Genomic DNA, 24,411 nt, shown 5'->3' on the forward strand with positions numbered 1-24,411 from the left:
ATGTGAAATATTGACCTTTCCCCAAATTCCTCTTCCCTCCAGTGGGACAGGAAAGAAGGGAACCTTTTCATTATTGACTCTTACGAGGAAAAGGAAGCTCTATCATCATTTCCATGATCATAGAAGGAAAAATGCCCCTGTCAATCCCTTTTTCGGTCCTGGCACTTCCAATCATTTGGAGGCTTGCACATCTCGGCTACGTCTAGACTGGCCCCTTCTCCGGAAGAGGCATGCTAATTTCTAACTTTTAATAGGGAAATCCGTGGGGGATTTAAATATCCCCCGCGGGATTTAAATAAACATGGCCGCCACTTTATTTAAATAAACATTGCAAGTAGGAATAAGAGATCCTCTGGAAAAGGGCTTTATTCCGGAGGATCGCGCCAGTCTGGACGCTCTTTTCCGGCTTTTCCCCAAGCTGGAAAAAAAGCGGCAGCCATGTTTATTTAAATCCCACGGGGGATATTTAAATCCCCCACGGATTTCCCTATTCCAAAGTTAGAAATTAGCATGCCTCTTCCGGAGAAGGGGTCAGTCTAGACGTAGCCTTCTAGTAGTTATCTAAAGAATTGGCTCTCACCTCACTTACATTTTGGCAGCTCCATTATCACCTGCCTAAGGAAAAGATTGAATTCTCCAGCACTGTGACATTTTATATTTAATTTATTAATTAATTTTGATTTTTTTTTCACCATGAACTTAATTTATCCAGAGTGGCAATGGGGAAGAAAGCTTTGAGGGACTTAATATAAACCTGAGATTTTTAGTATTCTGGGAAACATTTTTTTTTCCAATTCTGCATTACATTTACTTTTCAGACTTCTGTTCTAGAAAGTATATATAATTAAGCTCTATGTAAAGATTGTAATCCAGCAGAAACTAATTGTGTTTGATCTTATTTGCAGTGTGATTTGTATAATAATAAGAGACAGGAGAGGAACCAGCAGTCCTAGAATATGAGTGTTCTCTGACAAAAGAAATAACTGAGAAAGTATATCTCTTGTTTACCATATATAAGTTGGTGTTTTCCATTGTATTTCCCACATGAAAAGCTATGTTTGTCACTAGCAGAGTAGCTATCAAATGAGTCAATTTCAAACTGAAACCTATTTCAGGTATATTTTAACATTACAACTCAACTACAACTGATATTTGAAATAAGAAAATAAGGCCTCCTTTTTTTCCATCATGTAATTATGTCACTTAGAAAACTCAGGCAGTATCATACCATCTCTGGAGACTTTGCTTAGGGAGATGAAGGATGTGATATGTCTTCACTCTGGGATTCACCAGTGCCTGTTACAGGTGAAAAATATTACTTCAGAAATTATTCCAGGTAAACTAACAGACAGGGGGAGTCCTTTACCTATATAACGCAGCTACAGTATTTCTTAAAAAAATGCAGTTGACTGACATCACAGGTAACTTCATGAAGGTCAAGGGTTCTTTGTTTGAGTATGTGTTTCTTCAAAATGAATTAAGTCAATGCCTTTTGCCTCTGTAAAATCTGTAACCTACATACTAAGAAAATTCTTGCTATTCAGTAACACCTACTTATCATAAATACCTGTTGTAATATATAGATTTTGCCAATTGTGCTAAATGGCAAAGACAGTATGTTTGAGAGGAGAACACATTACTATTTTTTGCTTTGGGATTAGGCCATATATTTCTCAGAATGGCAGAAAGCCAAGGAGTAACTGAAAGGAAATAAAACAAACAACTGAAGAAAAGGGGTGTTGACAAGGAAAGTTTTAAACCTGTAATTATATTGCCTTGTGCTGTCAGAAGAATTAGTAATAAGCAAGAAGCCCTCCAAGGCCCAGATAATGTAGGAAATACAGAAAGGCATCAGCCACAAAATTCAGATCCTATTCTTCAAAATCCTATTCTAAGTCACAATGCTGGGATTTTGCCTAGAACATTATAGGGTTAAGTCACAAGATTATCATCAAGATTCTGATTTGTATTCTTTTAGTTTGATCCATCCCCAGAAGCAAGCAACAGTCTTGGTACCATCATGCTCCTCTCTGAATGAGCAACTCGGCATTGTGTTAATGAGTATCGTGTTACTGGAGTTACATCTTTCAGATAAATTGCAAAGCCAATTGCCCTGGCCACTTGTGATTATTAAAGATCACTCTGCATAAGAGTAGATGTGTTAATTCTGATGTTCTGGACTAATCCCATTTCAGGTAATTACATCCCTTTTTTTTTCTAATTCCTCTGATGATTTCCTTCATTGTAGTATTTATTTTCTGTCTTAAATGGTTTCAATTTTCATCCGTAAGATGGCTGTATTTAGTTGTGTAAGGGTGAACTGAACCATACATATAGTTCAAAAAGTGCTTGATCCTGCAGCATTGAAGTCATTGAGAGTATTGCTATTTACTTCAACTGAATCAGAAGCAATCTGTAATAGAAAAGGAAATGCTACTGAAATAATTTGAGCTTATGATGTTATTACTTTTAGAGGGTCGGGCATCTCCTATAAGAGAGGAAGTTAACTTGTTAACTAGTTAAGTTTCCAGGGATGACCTTCTAATTTCTGAGCATAAGAGAAAATTGCTCTGCTCTACATATCATAAATACAAAGCGTTTTGGAATGCATTTTTGTTTGGTGTTTGACAAAGGAATGATTCTAATTGGAAAAAATACTATTTAAACCTGATGTGTTGAGCATTCCATCTTTCTAAAAGCTAAATGCCTTTACTGCTCCTAATTAAGCTGTTTTCCTTTTAAGTTTTTGTCCAGAGGATTATGTGAAGGATAGCAGTACTGATGAAGATTAATTGGACAAAAACTAACTTTGTGTCACAGCTGCAAACAAGGTTATTTTGCTAATTACAGTATGAACGTCAGAATCTTAAAAAAAAAGCTAAGAAAGGAAGGGCTGGGCCTAGTCAGTGCTGGCATGGCATGCCTCAAGGAAAGCCAAGATGTTGCATGGATTTTTTGTGAATCTTTAGGTACAATGATATTCTTCCCCTTGAGCTAATGTATTACAAAGTGGGGATTGTGTGTGCTGTCAAATAATTCCTTCTGTATTGATGTTGTTGTTGGGTTATTTGTGTACAGTATTTAGCATATTAATTCTTATTTGGGGGTTTTTAAGAGCTTCTCAAAGGAGCACAGAATATTGGATACTTTTTTTATAATTGTAGAACTACAAATAAGTAATTGAAAACATTTTGAAAACACTGTGCTAACAGGAATAGAGTCTTTCAGATGAGATAAAAACATATAGTCTGACCATTTGTAGTCATTACATATGCTTTGCAAGGCTAAGGATGCTGTACAAGTCAAAATCAACTTTAATAAAATGTAAATGGGAAAAAAGTAATTTGTCCCCTTCTTTTCCTTCAAAATTACTTACTGATGCACAATCACTATTACGGAGGCAATCTCCATGCCTCTGGCTTTATGACATGACTCCAATAAAGTTAAAGACTATGAACAAGTTCAAATGAATGTTATCAAGTTATCATCAGGCCAATCAGCATTAGGCTCCTTCACGTACAAATACTTAATCACTGTTAATTCAAATTTGAATGGGTAATATAGTTATAGTTCTGGATGCAATTCACACTGACATCAATTCATTTATTTTATTATTCATTTATTTACATCCATATCAGTGGGAATAGGATAATGCACACTAAATTCTCAATTATACATATGCACAAATTCTCAGACCATTAAGGAGTAGTTTCTAAACCTCATGCAAAGTATCCTCTCTCTATAGCCACGTGCACATACATATACAAACATACACACATGCACTCACATAATTTTATGAATACTTTCTAAGTACCACATGTCAATCATTATGAACAACAATAAATTGTGAGGAAAAATTACTGAATTCCACAAAAGGATGCTACTGTGGTTCTCCTTTAAAATCAGAGATTTGGGAAACAGAATATTTTCTGAAAAATTCCAGGTGCAGGTTAGGCCTGTGCTAAGTAACTAAGTATAGGTTAGACCTGGCACATTTGGGACCTGACCCATTCCAAATGAGGTAATTTACCTCATCAGGGGAGGTCTCTTGCCACCAGTCTCGGAGGACATTTCCCCTCCCTCTGGCTGGCTCCACTCTAGCCCTGCTGCTAAAAGGCTTGAGCTTGGCTTTTTGCTTGCTGCTGCCTGCCAGCTAGGGCTCTCAAGGGACAGATGTCCCCAGCTGCTGCAGCCCTGCTTCTGTTCTGCCTCGCCGGGGCTTCCTAAGGACAGCTTTACAAGGATGCCCCGCTCTTCCCATGCCCATCCAGGACTCCCTGGGGTTGTGGCTCACCAGTCTTGCTGCTGCCCCACTTGGCAGGGCTCCCGAGGGACTGGGCACACCAGTCTTCATGGTTGGGCTCCCCGCTGATGGACTGCTGATCGGCTTGCATTCCTGGATGCCAGGGCTCTCTGGCGTAGAAAAATCTATGATCCTGCTGGACCACAGATGTTACTGGACCAGAGAGACCTGGATTTAGGATGTTCAACCTGTAATATTTTTGTTGCCTTGTCTTTACATGTCTCTGATCCTGAGGTTCTGATCCTGAACAGGCTCTCTGGACACTACTGCAATGTAAATATTGAAAAATAATATACCATATGCACCTGAAGGCATGTGACCGGATGACTAGATCTCTCTTGAGAACATTCCTCTCCTCACTGACGGCTACACAAGGTTTTAATGCCTCCAGTAAAGTCTATTGTCCTGGAGCAGTAAAAACAAGATAATGGATCTATGACTTTCCACAGGCTTGATGACATTAAATATCTTAGCTATAGGTTAGCTGTAATCAAACTGCCATGCCGAATAAAATACCCTGATTCGTGCAAGCCAATACCTTCGCTGTAATGTCATATGGATAAAATAGGATTACTTTTGGTGTCAAAAAAACAGATGTTTTAGTGTGATAACTGTGATTGTAATTGTATTTCAAGACAGCCAATATATACATAAATGTCAGTGTATATAACTCAGTTCAGGTACATGGTACATTGGCAAAGAAGTAGTTGTAATGTTATATCAGTGGCAAGCTCCCTGCCTGGCGCATATCTTTGTCACCATTCTCTCCTCTCTTTAAGACATTGTGGGATGGCCTGATGCACAATGGAAGATGTCAGGCTAGAGACACCACCCATAGAAGAGTATGGGTATGTCTACACTACAGAGTTAATTTGAAATAACAGACATTATTTCGAATTAATTTTAATAGCTGTCTACACATAAAACTGCTATTTTGAAATAAATTCAAAATAGTGGAGCCCTTATTTCGAATTAGGTAAACCTAATTCTACAAGGAATAACACCTAGTTTGAAATAGCTAATTTGAAATAAGTGCTGTGTAGACACTTATTTCGAATTAGGAGGCCTCCAGCCCTTCCCAGTTTCCCCTGGTGGCCACTCTGGGCCAAACCAGGAAAACTCCTTTCCTCTCCCCCAACCTCAGGGCCCTTAAAGGGGCAGACTTTGGCTACTGGGCACGTGCAAGAGCCAGGCCTGCCAGCAGCTGCAGACCCTCAGCCAGTGGTCACAGGATGGCAGCCCATGGCAGCCAGCTCTCCCCTGCCCAGTTCCCCAGCACCCAAGGGCCAGCCTGTGGCTGTAGACGGTGCGCGCCCTCATGGACTATTGCAGAGATCATGGAACTCACTGAGGTTTGGGGGGAGGCCCACAACATCCATGATCTCCCCACTAGGTGGAGGAACGCGGCCATTTACGTCCGCATAGTGGCCACCATGGCCAGGAAAGGCCACAGGCGCACCCAAGAGCAGGTGCGCCTGAAGGTGAAAGAGCTGCAGCAGGCGTATGCCAGGCCCACCTGGGGCGCCGCTGCAGCAGAGGCTGACACCTGCCCCTACTTCCCTGCCCTCGACCGACTCCTGGGGGGTGGGGCGGTCTGCGCCAGCCCGGGAGACAGCAAGCGGGGACCAGAGGGCTGGGACCGGAGGACCCTGACCCGGGCACACCAGAGGGGCCACCGCCAGCTGTCCCAGCACCAGAATCGGCAGGGTTGTCTGGGAGGCCATACCAGGTAAGTGCCAGCACTGTTCCCTACCCAGGGGGGAGGCGGAGAGGAAGACCAGGGACCGCGCACATGGGCCATGCCTCCCACGGATCATGCAGCCACCATTGCACATGCGAGCAGGTGGCTCCAGCTGCATGACACCCAGGAGCCGTGGCCCAATAGGCACATGCCTGTGTGAAGAGACCTGACACGCTCCTGACTCTGGGGCAGTACCCAGCAGGATGCTGTCTCTTCACACAGCCCCTCTACACAGAGGCAGGGGACATCTCCTCCCCCCCTCCCAGGCCACACTATACATAGCACAGGGACATGGGTGTGGTCTTGGGGTAGCTGCCAGTCCTGGGGAGAGCCAGACATCCTGACCATGGCCTCTGTGCAAGCACATCGGCTCTGATGGTGCAGGCGGCCTGCTCCAGACCACCAGCATGCGGCAGGAGTACCGGGACCAGCACCTGGGGGTCCTGCAAACCCTGCACTGCATCATCCGGGCCCGGATGCTGGAGGACCTGCAGCTCCGCTGGGAGCAGCTGTCTGAGGACCGAGCCAGAAACACTAACCTGCAGGACCTGCTGCAGAGCATGCTGCCCCATGCTTGTCCTGCGCCTGCTGCCCCACCAACTACTGTTCCTCCTCCCACTCTTGGCCCCCCTCCCACCTCTTCCTCCTCAACCTCTGCCCCCTCCTCCCCATCCCCCTGGGGACACCGAGGCCCCCTCCCCTGCTGTGCTGGGAGGTGGTTGGTCCGGCGAGACCCCCAGCCCTGAGTGCTGAGCTTCCCCTCCCCCCTGTTCCCCGCTTCCAGCTCCCTCTTCCCAGTTTTCCCCCTCCCCTCTTCAACCCTCTTTCCTGCCCTCTCCCACCTCCTTTCCCCCGTCTCCCCACAGTTTTCATTCCCCCTCCCCAGTTGTGTTAAATAAAGACAGGATTTTTTTGAAACTATGTATCTTTTATTTGACATCAGGAAGGGGGGGCTAGGGAAGGGTAAGAGGGAGGAATGGGGCACAGGCCCCCAGTGGGGCAGACTGGGGAGACTGTTAGTGCTCCTCAGGGTGGAAGCTTTCCCGCAGGGCCTCCTGGATCCTAACAGACCCTCAATGGCACTCCCGAACAGCAGCCTGCAGACAGTGCAGCCAGGCTGCTGGCAATGTGTCCATGAGATGCAGCAGAGTCCCCGGGGGCAGGTCTGGTTCCAGGTTGCAGAATGCCGTGATGTCCCAAGCAAAGGCAAGCAGAGCACTCACTCCGAGACACAAATGCTTTGCTGTCCCTCAGCGAGGTGGACCAGCAAGCAGAGAAACATGAGAACTGTCTGTCCAGGATGGGGGGTCGAGTCCCTTTAAGCACAGACCTGAGCTAGCCTGAGGCAGCAGCCCCACACACTAAGTCTGACCCTGATGCCCTTTTGGCACTGGTTCCAGCCAGCCTTACCTTCGATTCAAGGTCCACTCAACGCTATTTCAAATTAGAAAAATGCTATTTAGAATTCGTTTTTGTGTCTAGATGCATTATTTTGATTTAGCTTATGTCGAATGAACTATTTCTAAATAAGTTAATTCGAAATAGTGCTGTAGTGTAGACATACCCTATGGGAACAAGACGAAACAAAATGACAACTCCCATGGGACATCGTGACAGTGTGTTTTTAACTTATATTTTCCATTAAGAAATTGAATTTTCCACATAAAATAGATTAATCTCTCTCTCTCTCTCTCTCTCTCTCTCACACACACACACACACACACAGAAAAAGAGACTTTCTTAACAATTTTCTTTTAAGAAACAGTTCTGTCAAAAGATTTTCAATATTTGTCTTTTATGAAGAAAAAAGTTGCCTAAGAATATAAACTTTTGGCTCATTTTCCAAAGCTAATTGAAACGTCTGAGAATATCCCAAACCCTTTTTTCTTATTAATATTGATCAGGTATGTTCATTAACATGCATAGAATTCCCAGATATCTGTCCCTGTTACTATTGCGAATTACATATCCCTGTTGGTCCATAGGAGTTAACAAAGAGATAGGACCAACATTTCCAAAATGTTACATGGTGTTCAGCCACGTGATGCTCGTCAATTTTAGAGGAGAATTGTATTCTCAAAATGACTTTAGCTCCACTTTGAAAATGTACTTTACTTATATTTTATATAGACTGTCCTCTAACTTATTTCCATGCAAAGTGTATAGATATTCTACAAGGATTCACAAGGATTCTTATGATTTGACATTATGTGGTGATTCAACATAAAGTTATGCTATATTCCAAAGTGTTTTACCACTAGATCATTATTTACTAATGGGCTTTAAGGTAGTAGTACAACATAACCTCCAAGGCACAGAGATTAATATTTAATCTGACATTTCTGGCCTTTAATATTTTATTACTATCAGGCTGTTTCTCATGGTTCTGAAAATACTAAATTCCATTAATGGTAATAATTAGCTTCATTGGACTAGATTTTAACAACTGGCAGCCATATAACTTCTAGAAATTAACATAGAATAATTATAACATTAGTATTAATAAAATGGAAGGCATTATTTGGAGTTTCAGGCCAACTCCTTTATGTATCAGAGTGGTAGACGTGTTAGTCTGAATCTGCAAAAGCGGCGAGGAGTCCTGTGGCACTTTAGGGTGTGTCTAGACTACAGGGTTTTGTCAACAAAAGTGGACTTTTGTTGACAAAATTATACCTGCGTCTACACTGCTACTGACTTCTGTCGACATAACGTCGACAGAACTCGGCAGTTTTGTCGACGGCGGTAAACCTCATTTTACAAGGAATAACACCTTTTGTTGACAGAAGGCGTTATTGCAGCTACACTGTGCTTTGCGTCTACACTGTCATGTCGACAAAGCAGCTTGCTTTGTCGACAGAACTGAATGTAGTCTAGATGCTCTTTGTCGACAGAAGCTTTGTCAACAGTATCTGTTGACAAAATTTTTGTCGACAAAAGTCGTAGTCTAGATGTACCCTTATAGACTAACTGAAGTTTTGGAGCATAAGCTTTCGTGGGCAAAGACCCACTTCGTCAGACATGCATCTGACGAAGTGGGTCTTTGCCCATGAAAGCTTATGCTCCAACACTTCAGTTAGTCTATAAGGTGCCACAGGACTTCTTGCCGCTCCTTTATGTAGTAATTCCTCTCCAAGCCCCATAAATACAATTATATCCAGAAGGGGGTTGGAATCTTGTAATTTGCATGGAAAGGTTTGAGGGAACTTATTTTCATTGCCAGTAAAATCATCAGCAAATGGCAACATCCTGGGCCCCTGTGTGCCTACAAGGATAACCACTGAGGTTTGAAAGCTTTCACTTTGGATTCCGCTTCAGAATAATCCAAGTGAGACAGTTGGTACAATATGATGACCCTTCCTCTGGCCTGAGCAAAATTAACTGTGGATTGTAGTCCATTTCCTATGGAAAGTTTGTGCATGCAGACTTCCGAGCAACAGGTGCTGAACTCATCTTTGTCTAGTATTTTGTATCCAGTAATAATAATAGCCAGTACTGGGTGCTTCCATAATGGAGACAGATGTCAGTTCAGCATAGCACTTAAGGATATACTTGATCATAGGAGTAATTTCATATGTTTAAAGTTTAGCACATACTGAAGTGGTCACAGGATTGGCTCCTTCAGTAGTAAAAACATAGCCTCACAATGAAAATATGTGCCTATGTCTACATGTTTTTCTGAACCCATGTTCTATTGTATTGTTCAGGCCCACTGATGGGGGGAGGGAGTGGAAGGCCAGGTGGCAGTTGCCACAGGACCAAGCACTTCAAAATAGCCTGGAGCTCCTGGCCACTGCTGCCACCACTACTAAAGGAGTGATGATGGTCATAGCCCCAGACCACTTAAATTGCTGCTGGAGCACCATAGAATCATAGAATACTAGGACCAGCAGGATTGTGAACCAATAATAACTACTCTCTGAGAATGGTTATCCAGCCAATTATGCACCCACCTTATAGTAACCCCATCTAAATTGTATTTGCCTAGTTTATTGATAAGAATATCATGTGAGACCATATCAAATGCCTTACTAAAGTCTAGGTATACCACATCCACCAGTTCTCCCTTATCCACAAGACTTGTTATCCTATCAAAGAAAGCTATCGGATTGGTTTGACATGATTTATTCTTTACAAATCCATACTGGCTGTTCCCTATCACCTTATTATCTTTCAGGTGTTTGCAGATGACTTCCTTAATTTACTTGCTCCATTATTTTTCTGACAGAAATTAAACTCACTGGTCTATAGTTTCCTGGGTTGTTCTTATTTCCCTTTTTATAGATGGGCACTATATTTGCCCTTTTCCAGTCTTCTGGAACCTCTCCCGTCTTCCATGATTTTCTAAAGATGAGAGCTAGAGGCTCAGATACCTCCTCTATCAGCTCCTTGAATATTCTAGGATGCACCACATGACTTTGAGGGGTGGAAGGAACCTGGCACAGTGCATTCTGGGTGGCACTGAGGGCCAGCTGCTTTCAGCCCCTCCTTCTGCCCAAGGTGAGTCTCTTTCTGGGAGCATGGAGCCCTCCACTACAATGTTGCGCAGAGGCCTGGCAAATCTGTTGGTCTCCCTGGTATTGTTACCTCTATGTGAAAAGTTTATTAAAAAAATCTTATGGAAAATTTAGATGTAGTAGAGATCTCCTCTCCCTATAAATGTCCTTCTTGTATAGTTTAAATCCAGTAATGACAGTACTCAGTTTATTATTATCCTATTCAATTTCAGTAATGTGTATAACATCTGGGTAATGTTCCATTGACAAACATAATTAGTCACCAATTTTTGCTTTTACATTTTTGCATTAGTATGCATATTGATATTTAGGGCCTGTACTTGTTCACATTACAGTAAACAGCAAAACTTTCATTGACTTCCATGCTACAGGGCTGAGAACTGAAAGCTTTTTCTTGTCTGTGCACCTATTTTTATTGTATTGTCTGTTATGATCTCAGCCTGTGCTTCCCCAGCACAGCTGTACTATCTAACCTGTTCTTTACTACAAGATTGTTTCTCTTCACTAGAATGGCTTGAAAATGGCCTCTCATGATTTCTTTTGGAAAAAGATAAGAGATTTTGGTTTTAAATTTTGTTGTGCAAATATTTGACCTTTTATTCTGTTTGGGTGAAAAAATCCACTGTTCTTTCTTTCTTCACCCCCTTTTTTTAATCTATTGGAAAAATGAGGTAGATTGGGGAGAAACAACTTTCACTCTTTTGCTTCCTCTTACCTTTTTCCTCAGACATTTCCTCTGGGGAGAAAAAAAAACCCAGCATAAATATTACTTGGGTTATTGTCTCTTGCTTAGATGGAAAAAGTTAATTTTAAAAGCAAAAATTATTCTTTCACGTTCTAATTTTTAAAAAATCCTTCTTTATGTAGGAAAAAAAGGAGAAAGGGGACTAAACATTGATAAAAGGAAACTATTTCTTAATTTCAGGATAAAATATTATGAAAATACTGTACATTTTCATGGGGGAGATTCTGATTTTCATTTTTTCACATTTTTCTTACTATAGCCTCTTTTGTATTAAAAAAAATGAGTTGAAAATATTTTCGCTAGCTCTAGCTAAGCCTGCCATCCCTATGATGTATTTAAAACTGTGGTAATATTACAACCCATTACTTTAAGTAAGTAAGGAGTTTACTGATCCCTGCAGGCTGACAGACTCTGTTAGGAAGCCTCTGATTTGCGATAGCAGCACTCGACAAAGAGCTAACTTAGAGCAAGGTGAAGTGATTTGTGCCTTCTGTCTGTCTCTTTGTTTTGGTTCTTCTGCATTATAATTCTGAATTCTGAGATATGAAGTCATATTACCATACAACCTTCCAGAAAGAGTATTTTCAGGTTGTTTTTTTCATCTCACTTCTCTGTGAGAGAGTGGAAAATTTAACAATCCCATATGTGTTTGTCTGACATGAGTACTACTCAGGATTTGCCAATTTTCCTTCAGCTTCTAGTTTAACTAATCCCCCCAAACCTTCTTCAATCTCTATGACCACAGTACATCCTTTCTGTATAGGCTCTCCCTTCCCTGAAAGTTTTCCCAATGCTTAATACATTAGAACTGCTCTTCTTTGTCTCCCACTTGACCCATTTTTTTCATTTATCAGTGTAATATATCCTGTGTAGCTGTCCCTCTGAGTGGGACCTGAAACATTTAGGAGAAATCTACCAAAGAAGGCCTTGATTTAATCCTTCTTTTCTGTAATCTAAAATTGGCTTCCACAATCTCTCTCTCAAACTTCTTGGATATGCCACTACAGAATACAGACCCTATATCAGTGAATGTCAAGGTGATGTTTGTTGCAAAGAATCGAATATATAAAAAAAGATGGGTTTGCAATATGAAACTTACTGAATACAAGGATTCACAACTTAAACCTCAAAATAGTAATCTGCAAATATTTTGAATAGACCCTCTGATATCATGCCTATCATAGAAATTCTGGTCAGTATAATACAATAAAGCATGTTTATGAGATGAAAAGGGGAGGTGTTAGTATTATGTATATTCAAGATCCATCAGTTACCATATATGTTGATTTGATATTTTTAAACTACAAAAATACTTATGGAGAGAATAATACATTTTATGAAATTCCTTGAATGCAACAGACTATGAATCCCTCAGCTAATGTAGAAAGTGGCTAAGGATTAATTTAAATATCTGCTTAGCAGGTATCAATGAAGGGAATGGTAATAGTGCGTTGACTGATGCTACAGCTCAAAGCTCTCAAGTATATGCTGAAGTGGATAGTTGGCAATGGCAAATATTCTCATTAATTAACAGATACTGCTGAAGGATGTGTATCCAGATGGCTATTAGCTAAAAAAAAGAAGGGGAGGGGGAAGAAACATAAAGGTTATAAGTGTAGAGAGCCAGTGTGGTCTATGGCTGCTTTCTCATGCAGAGCCTGTCACTGATAAGGAATTTGCTTCTAAAGACATGGAAACATCAGAAGAGATAATGAGACTTGGTGGATATATTTTTATTTGTTTTAACTATACATGCTATAGAATAAAAACATAGAATAAAAAAGTCCAGTAACAAATTTGGACCCTCTAGATTTAATTTTAATTCTTTTAGACTATATATTTTTTTGAAATATTTGTATTTTTTAACTTATGAATTCAGGTTTATGAACTAAACTATTACTTCTGTACATGCAGATGGATAAAATGTACAATTTATATAAAATATATTTCCTTTGCTTTGTCCGGGAATTCAGCATTTAATATAAACATATATGGTGAAATCCTGGCATAACTCTCATGGACCTCAGTAAGATTAGGATTTCATATAATAAACAATTTTACAAAATAAATAAGCTATAACAATACCTATTCAATATAATATATATAAAATTGATAAAATTCATTCTAATATTGCACAACCATTTCTGATGGTATAAATCTCTCTTTTAAGGCCTCAGATTCTTGAGCTGTCAAACCTTCAACCCATAAGAGGCTCAGGCCATGTAGTATTGTGAATAAAATCTTGCATGTAGAGAATGAAGGAAATAGTTATTAGACTATTTTTAATGGTGTCTGTAGTTGGAGTAGTTTTCAGTTTTAAAATATGTCCCAGATTTGTTTTTTAGGAAGAGTCCGGGAGAGATAGTCCAATGTTCTTGATAAATTCGTGTCACCTGGCACATAGTTCTGCATACTCTTCTAGCTGAACTGTTCTGTATCATGTCAGATTTTAATATGATAACATTTTAATGCAAAATGGGATTTTAAAGCTCATATAAGTTTTTTGTGTGTATTTTCTCTAAATCCTATGCACTTTTGGTAACTAAGGAACCTGGCTTTACTGTAAAATGATAGCAGTCACAAAATGTTTAAATAGCTCTTTAAACCATTCCTACCATAGATTTTATTTTTTTTCTTTAATGTACATGAGATATGAAGAATTTGTGATGCAATATAAATGGTTTATAGGAAGTGATGAGTATAACCCCCTAATGGCTTTCACACCGGTAAATAATGTAGTTATCTTTCACTCATGCCAGTGAAAACCTTTACACAACCCAAACCATTGTTTTCCCCTTAAAATTAACCCTGTGCAGAAAGCTAGCACAAGCTATAGTTAAATTCCACATAAACCTAAAATGAGAATGAATGGTACATAGGCCTCTCTACACAGGGATGATTTTCACCCTAATACTTACAGAAAGGTTCTGAAGAATTTATTGGAATATTATTTCTATAGAATTGTTAATCGTCATTTAGAATGTATTATGAATACGCATTTAGCCATATAATTCTATTGATCTGTTTTTTAAATCAGGATAGAGAATTTAAGAGAGAAATGATTTTATATTAAAGTCAGCAGGTTTTACAGCAATTATATGGAACTGTATTGCTTTTGAGGGGAAATTGTTCCCTTTGTATTAAACTCTACGGCTACGTCTACACTGGCCCCTTTTCCGGAAGGGGCATGTAAATTTCACCAGTCGTCGTAGGGAAATCCGCGGGGGATTTAAATATCCCCCGCGGCATTTAAATAAAAATGTCCGCCGCTTTTTTCCGGCTTTTAAAAAAGCCAGAAAAGAGCGTCTACACTGGCCCCGATCCTCCGGAAAAAGTGCCCTTTTCCGGAGGCTCTTATTCCCCCTTTGAAGTAGGAATAAGAGCCTCCGGAAAAGGGCGCTTTTTCCGGAGGATCGGGGCCAGTGTAGACGCTCTTTTCCGGCTTTTTTAAAAGCCGGAAAAAAGCGGCGGACATTTTTATTTAAATGCCGCGGGGGATATTTAAATCCCCCGCGGATTTCCCTACGACGACTGGTGAAATTTACATGCCCCTTCCGGAAAAGGGGCCAGTGTAGACGTAGCCTACATGTCTTTCCCATAAAGAATGGACAACTAGTTGCATGTGTCTATGTCAATGATTGTGTGCGTTTGTGAGCATGTGTAGGGAAGATAAAGGAAAGGATGGTCATTAAAAAGCAAAACATAGAATTATGTCCACACAAATGTTCATTTACACTTTCCTTCAAAAAAATTAGTAACTACAATTATAGATGGTATAGCAAATGCTATTTTCTTTAATAATAGAAGCTTTTTAAAAGCAACCACTTCCTTCCACACCCTCTAGAGCAGCTGTCAAAAGTGAAGCTTCAGGAACTGTTATGTGTATGTACAAGGAGTCTTTGTTTGTTTGTTTTTCACTATCTATGTGAACAACAGATGGTGTTCTAGTAAAATGGCTGATTCATTCTAAGAAGTAGAATGTCACTTTTTCTGCACTTAAACATTCTTAGAAGTTTAAATGCTTTTTAAACAAAGAGAAATTGTAAAGCCAAAAGGAACAATAATGAAAACTAACATTAGGCATACAGAATAAATAAGACATTGATACTTAAACTGGCACTATAAGTTAATTTCTGCAGGAACTATGAGTGGACTTTGTTTGTACAAGTTTTATAAAGAAAAAACATGAAATCACATAGAAAGAAAGCTCACAGTATCCGAACCAATTTCACTGAATGTACCAGTGTTTTGGAATATGTTATTCCTCACACATTCTCCTCTGCTTATTGATAAAATCAATATAGAAAATCAAATTGTGTTCTCTTAACTTTGAAATTGTTTGTAATTATGTTTTCTTTGGTGTAATTTTTCCTCTGGTGTAATGGAGTGGAGAATCAGGCCCAAAATTTTCTTGTCACTTTCTCTCTCTCTCATTTAACTTGAGATATTGTTTGTTCAATCAGATGAAAGACAAGTCTCATACTAACTCATAAACCATTTGACTATGAAGGAAAGATGAAGGGACACAAATGTAGGTAGCCTTAAAATATGTTAGGCTTATCAGAATATAAAGGAAGAAAAAAAGAGCATCACCAGATATTTGAATATATATTTAAAATATGTGCATATTTTAGTGACGATATTACTTAGCTTTAACAACTGGAAGTGGATGAAAAAGCTGCCTAGAAAACACAATGAATGAATGTGAGCTTTTCTCAAAGCACCAGAAAAAAAAAAGTGGGAAAATAATATGTATTATCAATACAATTTCCATGTGTAGTTTCTCTAACTGAACATCAGTTTTTTCCCAAAATATATCACAAGGCAGAGAAATTTGCTGTGTAATACTGAAGTCATGCAGTGCAGTAACACTGAACAAATCTGCTCAATGGAAAGATTTTTTAAAAATTACATGTTTTAGAAAACCTGTTTTTCTTGTTAAAGAAAACATTACTGAAATGTATTGTTATGTTCCCCTCAATGTGCTCAGAGGTGTGATTGTTCTGTTACTTACACTGAGGCATAAGCCATCTATTTGTTTTTTATTTGTACAATGCTCATCTCAATGAGGTCCTGATCCATGACTGGGGCACCTATGTGCTATAGGAATACAAACAGTTAATCATATTACTAACCAAACTCACTCAGTCAGTTTTGTAGAAGGCTCCCAACTTTCCTAGATTGTTCCAGAAACATGTCAGTTGACGTTGCATGTGATACACTGGGATCAGATTCTGATAAGCCCATGGACAGCATAGCAATTCCTTTTCTCCTATGAGCCTGTAGCGGAGTCCCTGCTAATGCCCCTTGGGCTGGTACACTGGCTGGTCCACAAATCAGACACAAGTCTTCTGATGCAAACACTCGTGCCTTTATTGTAGGTTCCCACCACCTTCGATGTACAACATTACAGTCCAGACAGCCAACGCACGCACGCACGCACGCACACCTCACGCACGCACACCTCACGCACTCACTCACTCACTCACTCACTCACTCACTCACTCACTCACTCACTCGGAACACATTGAGCCACATCCTGACTCCTTGCTCCTCCTTCCCCTCTGGCTGCCTTACTGTGCCTTATATAGCCCTCCTGCTGCAAGCCCCACAGCTGTTTCTGATAGCCCTGTTGGCCTGGGCTTGCTCACCTGTTTCCCCTTAACCAAGCTACTGTGGCAGAGCTCTATCTTAGCCAGCATTCTGTCACAGAGCCACACAACATTCATTGCAAATAAAATTGTATAGTAGGGTGAAGCAATCTGCACCATCAGTTAGGATAGAATAGTGGGTACATTCCTTTTACATCTTCCTGTATGTGGTGGTTCCACATTGCCCCCTTCATGAGACTTACTGTAAATTCACTGTCTAGCCCATGGGATGTGCTCAACATTAACTGAGGCGGTTGCTCCAGAATAAATTCCTTTCTTCCTTCTTTTTTACTCTTCCAGTGTGAAATATATGCATTACTGTAAGGATCTCATCAATATTATCTGAGATTAGGAGACATTCTAGACAAAATATTGTCTGTTGTATGTTTATTTATTGACTTTTTAAAAAATGATTGTCTAATAATTCATTACATTAAAACAATTCGTCACTTGAACATGGTGTGACTCTCTGCCATGTTGCCTTCTGCTGGTCACTCAGGAATTAGTTTAGCTAGGCACTGAAGCGCCCCCTTCTGGCCGGTGTCTTCCCTGCTGTTACGTATTTGTCTGTTAACAGTTCTGCCACATTATATTAGGACCTGCAACCTTCTCACACCACAGTGCCCTTCCCTCAGGATACTGCCCTGCTTCAGCGCAGCCACGTTGTAGGACCTCCCCCTCAGGGAATCCCCAACCCCCTATACCCACCTTGTCTAGCTGACTCTACTTTCAGTCATCATCTAGCCCCTTACCCCAGGGGCAAATTGCAAGGAGGTGTAGACCTGCTGCCTTCTTCTTCCCTGGCTGCTCTGCTGCAGACCTAGTACCTGCCTGAGCCCCTGAGCTGGTCCTCAGCCTGGGGCTTATTCAAGCCTGAGCTTCACTGGCTCAACCTACATTCTCCAATGAGTGTTCTGTCCTAGCAGGCAGCTACTTCCTTTTCCCTCCAGAGATGGAGTGAGAGTGACTCTAGCCTGGCTAGCCATCTCTTTTATACAACCCGCCTGGGCTCTGACTAGCTGTCACAAGCCCTCTCTTTATTGGCTCCTAGCCACAGCCCTCTCTCAGAGCTGTTTTAACCCTTTTGTTTTATTCTGGAGTTGGGTAATGACCCTGTTACAGTCACACATTTTTCAAATGTTTCCTTTAACTCCAGCAGTATAACTCTTGTTCTGAACAGTATTATGCTATTAAAATGACTAGTTTTCAATCCTGCAGTAAGTACCCCTTTGGATTTTTGCTTTCCCCTCTCTGCTTTTTCTTAAGGGTTATCTAAACCTTATCATCTTCTCCCCCATGATGTTTAGAACAGTTCAGCTCTCAGGTGGCATATTATCTTTCAAATGGGGGTAGGGAGTAGAACAACTCTGCTGGTTTTAAAACATATTTCTGAATTCATTCATGAATCCTCATTAAAAATGTAACAGAATTATGAAGGCATAGAATTGCTGAAATAGAAGCCTCTACCAAGTTAGACTTTACCCCACTACTAAATTCAAATGTCTGTTATTCATAGTGACACAGTTTCTTCTGCATTGATGAATTTTAATTTTTGTTGCTCAAGGGTAACACTTCAGGAACAGTGTGAGTGGTCATTATATCACATACATATTAAAGTCTAGTATCAGAGGGGTAGCCGTGTTAGTCTGAATCTGCAAAAGCGACGAGGAGTCCTGTGGCACCTTATAGACTAACTGAAGTGTAGGAGCATAAGCTTTCGTGGGCAAAGACCCACTTCGTCAGATGCATGTAGTGGAAATTTCCAGAGGCAGGAATAAATATGCAGGCCAGGATCAGGCTGGAGATGACCAGGTGGATCCAATCAAGGAGGATGAGGCCCACTTCTAGCAGCTGATCTGGAGGTGTGAATTCCAAGAGAATAGAAGCTGCTTTTGTAGTTAGCAAGCCATTCACAGTCTTTGTTTAATCCAGAGTTGATTGTGTCAAACTTAAAGATGAACTGTAGCTCAGCAGTTTCTCTTTGAAGTCTGGTCCTGAAGTTTTTTTGCTGCAGGATGGCTACTTTTAGATCTGCAATTGTGTGTCCAGGAAGATTGATCAGTATTCCTGATGATGCCACAGCACAACTGGTGGCTGAACTCTGTGAATTTATCCTCACACACAACTATTTCAGATTTGGTGACAACATATACCTCCAGACCAGTGGCACTGCTATGGGCACCCGCATGGCCCCACAATACGCCAACATTTTTATGGCTGACCTGGAACAACGCTTCCTCAGCTCTCGTCCACTTACACCCCTTCTCTACCTACGCTACATCGATGACATCTTCATCATCTGGACCCATGGGAAGGAGACTCTGGAAGAATTTCACCATGATTTCAACAGCTTCCACCCCACCATCAACCTCAGTATGGACCAATCTACACGGGAGGTCCATTTCCTGGACACCACGATACAAATAAGTGACGGTCATATCAATACCACCCTATACAGAAAACCTACCGACCGCTATACTTACCTGCATGCCTCCAGTTTCCATCCCGGACACACCACACGATCCATTGTTTACAGCCAAGCACTGAGGTACAACCGCATATGCTCCAACCCCTCAGACAGAGACCTACACCTACAAGACCTTCAACAAGCATTCTGTAAACTGCGATACCCACACGAGGAAGTGAGGAGACAGATTGACAGAGCCAGACGTGTACCCAGAAGCCTCCTGCTACGGGACAAACCCAAGAAAGAAACCAACAGAACACCACTGGCCATCACCTATAGTCCCCAGCTAAAACCTCTCCAACGCATCATTAGTGATCTTCAGCCCATCCTGGACAATGATCCCTCGCTCTCACAGGCCTTGGGAGGTAGGCCGGTCCTTGCCCACAGACAACCCGCCAACCTGAAGCATATTCTCACCAGCAACTACACACCGCACCATAATAACTCGAACTCAGGAACCAATCCTTGCAACAAACCTCGGTGCCAACTCTGCCCACATATATACACCAGCAACACCATCACAGGACCTAACCAGATCAGCCATACTGTCACTGGTACATTCTCCTGCACATCCACCAACGTAATATATGCCATCATGTGCCAACAATGCCCCACTGCTATATACATCGGCCAAACAGGACAGTCCCTACGTCAAAGAATCAATGGACACAAATCTGATATTAGGAATGGCAACATACAAAAACCTGTAGGGGAACACTTCAATCTTCCTGGACACACAATTGCAGATCTAAAAGTAGCCATCCTGCAGCAAAAAAACTTCAGGACCAGACTTCAAAGAGAAACTGCTGAGCTACAGTTCATCTTTAAGTTTGACACAATCAACTCTGGATTAAACAAAGACTGTGAATGGCTTGCTAACTACAAAAGCAGCTTCTATTCTCTTGGAATTCACACCTCCAGATCAGCTGCTAGAAGTGGGCCTCATCCTCCTTGATTGGATCCACCTGGTCATCTCCAGCCTGATCCTGGCCTGCATATTTATTCCTGCCTCTGGAAATTTCCACTACATGCATCTGACGAAGTGGGTCTTTGCCCACGAAAGCTTATGCTCCTACACTTCAGTTAGTCTATAAGGTGCCACAGGACTCCTCGTCGCTTTTATATTAAAGTCTGTCTCCCTTTCAACTAGATGCCTAAATTAATAAGGTTTTCTTCCTGTATAGTGCTGCCGTACTAGCAAATACTTTTTGACTGGATAAAAAGTAAAGTGCAAAAAAGTACTTTACCACCTGTCATATGCAGTCAAGATCAGAGAATGGCATGCAGGTTTCTGATATTTCACATTAGGAAGAGTATTCCCTGGAGTTTGCCACATCACTTACAAAGGCCATGTTCTCTGAAAACCTTTTGGTTCATAGAAAAAATAAAACCGTGGCTTAGACCATAATAACAATAGTAACTTCAAGAGAAAAACTCTCTGTTGTTTTTGGAATGTCAGGGCCAATTTATCTCTGAATCAGTACATGGTGTCTTTCTTTAATTTTTTGTATATAATCATTTGGAATGTACACTTGCAATTGTTTATTGATTATGTGTAAATTTATGTTTCTCCTTTATTAAGGATCGGATCAGAAGAAAACCATATCAAGCACACTTTATCTAATTTCACATATGGTGAGTTCAAAAGACCAGCTATGTGCTGATTTAGGTTTACCATTTGCTTACCAGACCTTAAGTTCTCCATGTAGATGCAATCAAGTCACCCTTTGAACTTGTTAAGCTAAATAAATTGCCTTCTTTGAGACTAATCTAACACTGTAAGGTGTTTCCTAATCCTTTAATCATTCTCATGGGTCTTTTCTGAACCCTCTCCAATATTTCAACATCCTTCTTGAATTGTAGATACCAGAACTGGACAAATTATTGCAGCAGCAGTCTCACCAGTCATAAATATAGAGGTAAAGTAAAATTCTCTCTTCCTACTCAAAATTACTTACTGTTTAGAAATCACTTTGGTTCTTTCGGTTGTAGTGTAACTGGGAGCTCGTCACCAGAAAATTATGCACCATGCTCCCAAATCTTTGAGAATCACTGTTTCCCATGATAAAGGCATACAATACGACATATATTCTTTGTTCCTAAATGTATACATTTACATTTAGCCATTTCTAAAATGATACAGGGTTTGTTCATTACAAATCTATTTGGATAACAAAGGAAATGGGAGCAAAAATGAATGTATAAATAAAACTGTATATATATGTACACAAAAAACATTTATTCTATTGTGTAAAAGGCACTGACATTTCTACTACAGTCCATTCCAAATACAATTATGCCAAAGCTACGTGATATATTTGTGCCACAGAATTGAATTTGGTATTTGGGCACCATTCCCATCAGCTAAACACAAGCTCTAGATGAAAGATATTTAACAAAGAAAAATGTAAACTCCTGTTATTACAGTATAGAAATCTCTTCCCGCCGTATCAAGAGCTAAACTGTAAGTGTGCACAAACTGCTGATACATTTCCCTTGTAAGTGATCAGTCAATATCTGATAAGATCACAACATCAGCAGGGGCAGTCTTCTGATATTAACCAGCTTGAGATTTTATCTCCCCCCAGTAATTGTACTGCAGTTGGATTCAAGCAGTCAGCAATAGCAGCAGTAGCCTAAACCAGAATGTAAGGAGGTATGTGCTGTATGTATTAGAGTAATTTGTTCACCTTTCCATTTTCCAATATGTTCTTAACTTTACTCTGCTGTAATGCATGCTGCTAATGGCATTCTGGAGTGACAGTTTCCTAATATACACTTCCAATGCTAGAAAATTCTACGTTAGACTTTGAAATTGGCTGACAACTGGACAGCTTTAAAAGGAGAATAAATAGAATTATGATAGCAACTATTGTAATTTAAGAAGTGAGAGTCATGGGACAGTTGGTATCAAATCAAGTTCTGTCAAGCAGTAGAGTAGGCTTTTAAGGGCATCCAAACTCTTAGGCTGATCAGGAAAAACAACAAATTAAAAACTCATAGCTTTAAATGAATTGAAGAGAGTGATGGTGCAAGGTGGTGCAAGGGCATGGAATACTGTTTAATAGACATCATCTTAGCATCACCTCTGAACTTGGAATATTTTATGTGGCTAGTTAAAATCTGGTTAAAACACATTTTAATTATATCCCAAACTTGGCTTTTTTAGCCTTCCATTCTGCAGTGGCAAGACTTTTAACACTCAGAATAATACTCAGGCAATCCAAGATATTTTATATTATTCCTATTTTTTATTCTTATCTCTGAAATTTGAACCACTCACATGCATTACAGTGGCCACTGTAAGTGTACCCTGACATTATACTAGAATGTACAAACACAACAAGTTCTCTTGTGCTTGCTGATTTAATAATACATCTTTAATGGTCAGATATCACCTCGCTTGTGAGATTGCATGTTGTTATAGGCTGGACCTCCCTGGTCTGGCACTATTGTAATTTACCTGACTGGTCCAGGATGAAGGATTTTTCCAGAGCAGGGGAGGTCATATCTGCCTCCCTCCCTCCCCTACTGGCCCCTCAGCCCTGTACCTGACCTGTACCACTGCCCTGCTGGTCCCCATCCACCCTTGCCTGCCACACTAGCCAGACCCACTGAGACTCCAAGCTCTGCTGGGCAGTCCCGCTGCTGCACATTGGGCTTATGGTTCCAGACTATCTGGGGCGTGCCGGGTAGCCCAAGTAGGGTGCACTGGTCCACCCTATTAAGCAGCTCTGTTGTGGCACTGGGGCCTCCTAGTTCAGCTGGCAACTCACTGCCAGCAGCCCACAGCCCATAAGGCTCGTAGGTATCAGCTTTCCACCAGGACTCTCTAGTCCTGCAACATCCATGGTCCTGCAGGACCATGGATGTTGCAGGACAAGAGAGTATCAATTTACAGAGATTTATCCTGTTCAATAACAAATTCTTACTGATTGCATTATAATAGCAGCATCAATTGAGTTTAGGGTCTCATTGAGCTAAATACTGTACAGTCAGAAAAATTCTCTGCTCTGTTGAACTTAGACTGTAGGACATAGACAAGAAAAAAAAAGACTAAGGAAGCTTCTCTACTAAGAGGGAAAGTCATCAGTAAAGTGTGTTTTCTGTGAGCACATCACCTCATCTTAAGAATTCATATCTTCAATTCTTAGCTGCAAATCGCTTCCCTTTTATTTTATTTTATTGACTCTCAGGAGAGACTGCAGAGCCCATCTTTTGAGACAAAAATTTAGGGGGGGGGGGCAAAGAGAGATTGAAGCAGGTGGCTGAGAGAGGGAGCAGGATCAGGAAATTCTGTAATATTTTTCTTACCAACTGTTTGTTTACATATGCAGGTTTGCAGATGTTTTATTTTTTTTTATTGATGTGGACTGTGTCTTTAAATGGGGAGCATCTCTGTAAGTACTACCAGAAAAAAATAGTGGCTTTAAATCTAAATTTCAGGTGGGACAATTTATCCTGCCTTAACTGTACATGTGATCATTCTTTAAGAGAACTTTTTAAAGAGCTGCTCACTTATGCATTGCGTCCAATGACAAGCTTCTCACCAAATTCCTGCTGATTGCTGAACTTCATGTCCCTTACTGGAGCATTTACACATATGCCATATAATCAGGAGAACCAGAGCACGGATTATTCATTTGAAAGAGCTACTCCATTATATTAACAGTTGCCAACAAGACAGAAGAGTAGTAAAGGTAAATTTATTTCACTTGTATATTTTTTCCATGCCACAAGTGCCCCATAGGAAAAACAATATGACAAAACTAAAAGATAAAAAGTGAAAGACAAGTGTTGCTAATGCTTCGCAGTGTACATATAGGAAAAGATTCCTACAGAAGTGATAGAACTTCCTGTGCTCACCACACTGGCTCTCTCAAGGTAACATTGCTTCATGATCTCTAACTCAGCAGGGTAGTTTCAATTGTTATTTGCTATGAAGATACTACAGACAGTCACTGTAATATGGAAAGAATCACTAAGAAGG

This window comes from Pelodiscus sinensis, chromosome 5, assembly GCF_049634645.1.
Source record: "Pelodiscus sinensis isolate JC-2024 chromosome 5, ASM4963464v1, whole genome shotgun sequence".
NCBI classification, from domain to species: domain Eukaryota; kingdom Metazoa; phylum Chordata; order Testudines; family Trionychidae; genus Pelodiscus; species Pelodiscus sinensis.